Source organism: Myxine glutinosa, chromosome 7, assembly GCF_964187855.1.
Source record: "Myxine glutinosa chromosome 7, kmMyxGlut1.1, whole genome shotgun sequence".
NCBI classification, from domain to species: Eukaryota; Metazoa; Chordata; class Myxini; order Myxiniformes; family Myxinidae; genus Myxine; species Myxine glutinosa.
In genome coordinates this window covers 33,646,139-33,654,511 of record NC_136267.1, presented here as the reverse complement: position 1 = coordinate 33,654,511, position 8,373 = coordinate 33,646,139, and the positions used below count along the sequence as shown (strand labels likewise).

General features: G+C 43.0%; 1 long non-coding RNA gene across 1 annotated transcript; it reads left to right on the top strand.

Moving 5' to 3' along the window:
* The first annotated feature begins 2,994 nt into the window (after positions 1-2,994).
* On the top strand, positions 2,995-7,483 carry LOC144892914 (uncharacterized). The gene is made up of 2 exons (XR_013624037.1): positions 2,995-3,135; positions 7,149-7,483. It is a non-coding gene; the product is annotated as an uncharacterized LOC144892914 (long non-coding RNA).
* The last annotated feature ends 890 nt before the right edge of the window (positions 7,484-8,373 follow it).

The following is an 8,373-nucleotide window of genomic DNA, read 5'->3' as shown; positions in this document are numbered from 1 at the left end:
ATTATGTACGCATTTCTGCTAAATTTTACGAATCATGAGCTTTGGCAGGGCTGGGAGGATTGTACGTTCGTTATTATTATTGCCAAATGATGTTACTCTTATTATTGTTGTTAATATTATTAGTATTAATTATTATATACTTTGTTACAATGTTATGATTCTTTTTGTTGTTTATTTTGAATGACATGCCATGGAAGGACCTATTAAGCTGCTCTCTATACACCTAAACATGATGTGTGTTAAAAACATTGAAAGCCTAATCAACTCAGGAGGTCATAACGATCATTCTGTTGTATCACATTCCACATCAGAACGCTCAAGTAAAACTCCACAAAAAACATGGCACACACACACACAAAGGTGGATATATCGAGACCTGGCAGGAATCCGTTCAACCTCTGAAACCCGCATGTGGAGATAACAACCAACGTCACACACATTGACACACACACACACAAACAGGACCATTCGGTTCAGAAAACTCAGCTCCAGCGAGGTGGGAACAAGCAGCTAGCTGTGCATGTCACCATCCACTTGGAAGCTTCGATTCTCAAACCACACTTCTAAACACGTTAAAACGTACACGTAAATCTTCCCACTCGTTTAAAGCTCACCTGTTGAAGTACTTGCAGGTAACCGAGGTTGAAGTAGAGTGTGAAACAGAAAAGCAAGGCAACGAGGAAGAAACACGTCCTCACCATCTTGAAGCAATGTTTCAAATGCGATAAATAACTGTCGCTCTGTGACGTCACACACTCATGCAGTCACGCCCATTGGTGACTTCATAATTAAGGGTTCTGATGGCTGTCGCTTCTAATAGTCGAATTGAAATGGAATTTAATTTCGAGTATGTTCGTTAACCCATTGATGATGAGCCCTCGTCATTTGTTTCCATATATTTACGCCCGCCAGGAAGTAATGCATCCGATCGTGTCCGTCCGTGTGTGTGTGTGCGTGTCTGTGTTTGTGAACAAGATATCTGGAAAAGTTCTGAACGGATTTGGATGAAAGTTGGTGGGATGATTTCCCTTGGGATAAGGAAGAATTGATTAGTTTTTGGTGAAGCTCAGGATGTTATTCCGGATCCAGGAATTTTCTTTGGGAATTTTTTCGGGAATTTTTTTTTCTGTTTTCCTTTAAAAACCATTTTCTCTGCAATAATTGGAGCGATTGAGAGCAAATTTTCACCATAGGAGGGACTCGGTCTGTACAATATTTTTATGGTAATTATGACGTCACAGGCCATGTGGTTCGGCCGCCATATTGTTTTGAGTGAAAAACACTAAAATCCAATTTTCTCCAAAACGCCTGAACAGATCGAGGCCAAACTTTGCAGGCAGAATCGCATACCCATGACGAAAAAAAAAGTCAACGAGCATGACGTCATGCATCACATGTTTTCAGAGTTATATAACGTTTTTAAGCACAAACATTTAAAACCTAGCTCCTCCCTCATTTGTGATCCAATCGAGGGGAAACTTCACAGATCTGTTCAGCATATCAGTCTACTAAAATGTCCTTTTGGAATTTGCGATAGGTCACGTGGTTTGGCAGACATCGTTAATTAAACGCAAATAATAAAAACATTTATATCTCTTGAACCGTGAAACGGTTCATTGATTGCATTGCAAACGATCATTGATCGCTGTGAAACTTCATACTGTAGTAGAAGTCATGAAGAGTAACAAGTGTGCAAAATTTGAAGATCATTGGATGTATGGTCTGGAAGCTAGAAGTTGTTATTGTGTGAAGAAGAAGAGTCTTCGACTGTGGCGGATTAATTATTTATCACATGTACAGACTTGCAGGCATCGTTTGACACAATCTCCCGGGATAATTTGAACCTCAAATAAAATTATAATTCCAGATTTGTCAATGGCTGAGGTATATTAACAAACGAATAAAACAGATTTGGCAAAATTCGAACTTTTTTTTAAAAGATCGTATATTCACCCAGGGTTGTGAGAGGCTGAAGAAGAAGAAACCTCGCATGGGCTTCCCAGACCAAATAAATAATTCTCGTTCTGGCTCTGCGATTTTCAGGTTTATTACTCCCGCAAGGGAGTCCGTGTGTGTGTTCGTATGTTCATGTGTTCGTGTGTTTGTGAACAAGATATCTGGAAAAGTTCTGAACGGATTTGGATGAAAGTTGGTGGGATGATTGCCCTTGGGATAAGGAAGAATTGATCATTAGTTTTTGGTGAAGCTCAGGATATTATTCCGGATCAAGGAATTTTTTTGGGAAAGATTTTTCTGTTTTACTGCATTAAATCTTTTATTCTTATTCTTAAATGATGTTTTTCTCCTCCAATTCCGAGATATATCAAAATAAATTCTCTGACAGTTAGGGCCTACTTTCTTTTTCATTTATTGTTTTGGGGAGAAGGGATGTTAAACAAAACGTATTATTCCAACTAAACCCACAGCGGGAGTATGCGCTCTACTTAGTGGCGTTCTAGTTCCCATTATAATTATTGTGGTATCCTGTTATTCCGTCATTTTTCAAATATTGTCACCATGGTTACCAGTCATTTCAGAGCCGGTCAATCCCTTGGCCTATGTAATTAACATCTTCAGAACTGTCTATATTTTTGCGGCCCTGGGTTTCGTGGCTACTAACAGTTACTGTTTCTCAGCTGTCCCATTGCAATTCCTGCAATTTGGCATGAATGCAGACGTTTCTTATCACCTCAAACATGTTTTTAATAAAGCTTGCTCATGTTCAGCTTCTAAATCATTTGGTGAATGATGGCTGTTTGCTTTGACCTTCTGATGGGAAGAGATGGTAAAGCTACTGTGATCTCAATGCAAATTTGATGGATTGTGCTCCCAAACCAACAGAAATCTCTTCCATTGAACTTCAAGTGTTGACCACAGCAGAGGAACGAAATCTGCACAATTCATTTGTGGGTTTTGCAGTAGCTTAATAGGATTTGTGTTTACCCAATAACCATTGGAGCACATGACATTGTATGCGTGCGTTCCCACAGTCCGGGCTTTTTGCGCTTTGTGAATGTGCTTTGCAAGATGGCCCCGCACGAACGCGAGGCCTTGCTGCAGTTCACTACAAGTTGTTCATCGCTACCTCCTGGTGGCATGTCGAACCTACATCCCCGTCTCACGATTGTCAGAAAGGTGAGTGAAGTGCAAAGTGCAGAGTATTCCAATTAGAACCCCTCCTATCGTGCGTGGCAATGACATGTGCTTGTCTGTGTTGTTATTGCATAGTCTTATTAAAAGTTTTTTACTGCGTAGCCCATCGGGCAAAGCCATCTATAACAGTGTTTGTCTGTCCGTATGTATGTATGTATGTATGTATGAATGTATGCCCCCTCAAACGTACACCAATCAGAGTTGAGGATCTGGTCACGTGACAGGGGTGATGTGATGTCATTTCGGCAGTGCGACGGCTGACTCCACACACCGCCATTTTGATTCCTATGCCGTTTGATTCCTATGGTGCATCCTGATTCAGAAAGTGGATGGGAGGGTTGTCCAGTCGGTCTTTTCGGAGAGACATCGTAAGAGTGTGAGATTTGTCAGGATTCAAAGACATGTTCCACTTGTTTGCCCAGTCTGATTTTGTCTAGGTCTGCAGAGAGTGAGGAGGCTGCAGACTGCCGATCTGAGGGATGAGGAATGGAGCGGCAGAGAGTGGAGTCATCAGCAAAGAGATAGAGAGGATTTCCAAGAGAGTCGGAGAGATCATTGATGAAGACCAGAAAAAGCACAGGGCCCAGAACACTGCCTTGGGGAACTCCAGCCTGAACAGGAAGAGGAGATGAGAGAAACCCATTCAGGGCCATGCGTTGACTACGACTAGAGAGGAAGTCCGCCAGCCATGCGTGGAGATTTCCACAGATACCAAAGGAGGAGAGTTTGGTGAGCAGAGCGGGGTGTCAGACCGTATCGAAGGCACATGATATGTCGAAGGAGACAGCTCTAATTTCCTGTTTGGCATTGAGGACCTCCATCCATTGTTGAGACAGCAGAAGCAGCATGTCCAGAGTAGAGTGACCTGGTCAGAAACCAAATTGATGATCAGAGATCAAGCCAATGGAGAAGAGGAAAGATTTCATATATGAAGCAATGATGGATTCCATGACTTTGCTGATAATTTGGGAGAAGGCTGATTGGTCTGTTGTTGCTAGGATCTGTTTTTGCACCTTTTTTCTGTAAAGCGGAAGAACAGGATTTTAGGACCCGTGGGCTGATGCCGTCAGGTCCAGTTGCAGAATCAGAGTCGAGGGTTGACAGAAACTTTTGCACCTTGTCAGGAGGAAAGGACACAGAGTCCAGGAGCAGCTGGGTACGACTGGGTACGGTGGGTACAGAGGGATGGGTTTGGGACACAAGATTTAGAGGCAAACACAGAGTTGAGGCATTCAGCTTTCACGTTTCACGTGCCATTTTTCACGTTTTTCACCCTCTCATCAACTGGCAGAATACTCAGGTCCTGTGGAAACAATGATGTTAAGGATAAATGAATTATGGATAAAACCACAGAATGGTAAATAATTTGGTATAATTTTAATAATAAAGGCACTGTAATTATTTATTTATGACTCAGGCTAATATAGTTAAAGATATGGTACTTTGAAATAAAGTTTTTTTTGAAGATAGTCAATGAATGACCTTCAAAAATTAATGGTCTTCAAGAACTTTAAAAGGATGATTGCTCCGAAAAGTCTAGCAGAAGACAATGGGAAACAGATGTGCCTCATTAAAAGATTTGATATGTGGACCTACTCGGCGGGAAGTCCACCCATCGCAGCATTCACTCGACCAATCACATTGTATCCCTCAATCTTTGCTCCCTCCCACCCCAATATTTCATTCGACCAATCCCCACTTCCCTCATCCCTCCCACCTACACTTTGCTTAACCAATCCTACTGCTCTCCTCCCCTTTTCTTCATGCGACCAATCCCATCTTCGCTCCTCCCTCTCCACTTTCTCCTCCCAGTTTCAGCAAGTATAAAAGTTATGACTAACTTCAAATGTTAGGATTTTCACTTGGGCTGTCGATACTGTATGTTGATGTAATTAGGATTTCACTTATTTTTTATGTTGATGTAATTATGATTTCACTTATTTTGTATGTTGATATTGTACTTAGGATTGCACTTGGTTTGTAAATACAGTATGTTGTTCTGGGCACGAGCCACAAGCTTGCTGGCAGATCTTTTCTTTTTTAAATGAACAATGTAAAATGTTCAATTGTTTTGACGGTTCTTGTAAGGTTCTAGCATGACTAATTGAGTCAAGACATGGATAGAAACAATCACAAGCTTTCACCTCATTCTATCCAGCGGTTTAGGAATGCATAAACGTCAAATAAAGAAACGTGCAATGAAACAGACACTTCTCACATTATAGTAGAATGACAAGTAAAGAGTGCGGTACAGGATTATGTGTACATGTAAAGTTGTATTTACTCCTGTTCACAAGTTCCTTCAGCATTAAAAATGTATTTCTCCAACGAATAGGAATATGCATGGAGTATAAATGTATTGTTATGTTTATGGAGGTAGGTAAGGTAGGTTTGAGTTAGGAATAGCATGGACCGTGTGATGTGTAGGAGCATTTCGTCGGGAAATAGGTCGGGAAAATGTCGCTTAAAGTTCTCACATTATAGAAGAATCGTTGCACATATGTACATGTCAAAGTAAAAGTTTGTTTTTGTCTTTAACCACTTCATGTGCTAATCATAACAGAGACGGAGAACTTCAGTTGTTTCATATTTTTTGATAAAACGTTTGTTAATATTTCTTCACATACACTGTATGACATTACGTGCTTTAGAACAATTTATAACAATTTATAAGACTTTTTTCAAGTTACAGTTATAATTTAAAACAAAACTTGTGTGGAACAAGTCTCTTTTGGTTTGGTTGGAACAAGAGACAACCTGTCATCAAACTTTTCGGGGGTTCCCTTGAGCGGTCTTTTAAACCATGTTTGTACCAATATTTCCACTCATTACCACGAAAAATACTGTCCTGTCCACAGCTGGGTTACCACCAAGCCTTGGATGGATGAGCCGAACCAGCTTTAACTCCCGAGGTGATTTACAATTTTGGCGGTTATTGACCCGCGGGACTGAAGAACCACGAAGCGTTTATTCTCGTGAACGCACGGGTTTATTTTGAAACCCAATCAAGAATAATACAACAAAAAATGTAACAATAATTATTTTCAATAAAATAAGGCACGGAATGAAAATAAAGAAAATAAATGCCGAGGTAAAAATGATAAGGGAGGATCCTCCATACAGACACAAAAACACACACAGGGTAAGGTAAGAAAGTAAAGTTCACACTCCTGCACTCAACTGGCCCAAAATGGATCCCATGCTAAGTCGGCAGTTGTTGGAGCCCGAAGCCACACAGGTGGGAAGCCTAGAAAGGTGGCGGCAAAACCAAAAGCCGATGGCACCCGGGATCGAGGCGATCAGGGAGCACAGCCCTCGTTCTTTTCTCCTCTGTCCACCACTTCACACTCGTTCACGAGAGATATTTTTTTAAAATCTTGTTCTTTGCGAAAGGAAGCACGACCACATCCTGCAGCATACCAGCACACCCGAGACAACGGGCCTCCTCACAGTCACACTGCCAAAGCCAGAATCTCGAAGCTTCTTCTTCACACTTCGCCCACCTCATCGGGCCACATCACTCTGGAGGGGTGGGGGGACGTGGCCTGCCGACCCTGTCCAAGCCTTCCCCCCCACCCACCCGCCCATAAAACCATTGTAGCTCCGCCTCTTCTAGGCAGGTCTTTTTGCTATCGTGTCCATTGGAGCATGAATAGCTTGCCCGGCTGATGTTATAAGTGTTAGGGATAGCCACAGAGGGTATTGCGAACAGGGGAAAGTATCCTTAACCCCGACTACGAATTAACACGGCATTAGCCCCGTGCTCATATTCTGGGTCGCTGTCTTCTTTGGCTGTTGTTTCCTCCATGCGATGCAATTCTTTCAAAATGGTTCACGTGGACTGTGAAGGACGAAGGACGGGAACAGTGGTGAGTTTGAGGTGAAGGTGGGAGTGCATCAGGGGTCGGTACTAAGTCCACTACTATTTGTATCTGTGATGGAGGTGCTGGCTCGGAACGTAAAGGAGGGTTTACTGTGGGAATTGTTGTATGCAGATGATCTGGTGTTGATTGCAGAAAGTATGGATGGACTGAAGCAGAAGATGAACAAGTGGAAGGAATGTATGGAGACAAAAGGTCTGAAGGTGAATGTTAGAAAGTCTCTGATATTATGCGTACGATATACGTGAACGTTTCCTGCTTTGCTTATGAATGTTTTCTTGCAATATGTTGATGCCATGTTGGTGTAGTGCGAGCCTGTAATTCTTACTTTTTTCTCTTAATTTGCACCGGAAAGGGAGGAGACTTCCGGCTTCTTGCTGATGGCTCATGTGAGCGAGTTGATTGCCGCCATCTTTGCCTTGTTTTATTAAATGTTGTGCTGAAAGGGAGTTTAGTGTCTCGTCCTGTCCGAACCGTTTGATCACGGCCCTTTTCCTGGATCCACTGTTCTCTAGTATCCTCCGTACTAGCTAGCCTTTACCGTAGGATTTCAGACCCTACTTTTCATGGTCCTTTGAGCCGGATAACGAACAGCTGGACAAGGAAATCATGGACGAGAATGTCGCCGCTACCCTGACTGCGGAGTGTACTCAAACAGCAGACAATACCAGCGACATTATCCCGGTTAGTCCTTTAACGACTCATGGCACGAATCCATTTGTCTCTGTTTCGGTGGCCGCCGTCAGCCCCGCGCCTGTATCAGCCACCGAATTACCGGATCCGGCCATCATCAGCATTGGCAATGAATTAACGGCGTCTTCCCGACCGGAAAAGAATATACGTATCCCTGAACGTTTGAAAGACTATGTTCTTAACTACGTACCTTCAAACACGAGTGGTTCTTCCCTTAATCAGGAGTGTGGGCCGAGTTCTTCTTCCCGACGACATTCGTCAGGAAGCCACCGACCAAAGACTGCCTCACTATGCAGTGCACATAGCTCACGACGCAGCTATTGTTCCAGCTACAGCCGTACATCCATTACATCCCAACTCAGTGGTGTACAATCAGCTATTCTAATGGAAAAACGAAAACAGTATGAACTGGAGGAACTGACATGTCAAGTTGGGGAGGATGAGAGAGCTGAGAAACGTGGACAGCAGCTGCAGGATGAAGTCCTTCAGGCTCAGGAGATGGAGCGCCAGGCTCAGGAGATGGAGTGCCAGGCTCAGGAGATGGAGCGCCAGGCTCAGGAGATGGAGCGCCAGGCTCTGAGGGAACGCGAGACCTTGTCCGTCCAGCTAACAAGACAGAGACATCTGTGGAAGGCCGAATAAGAAC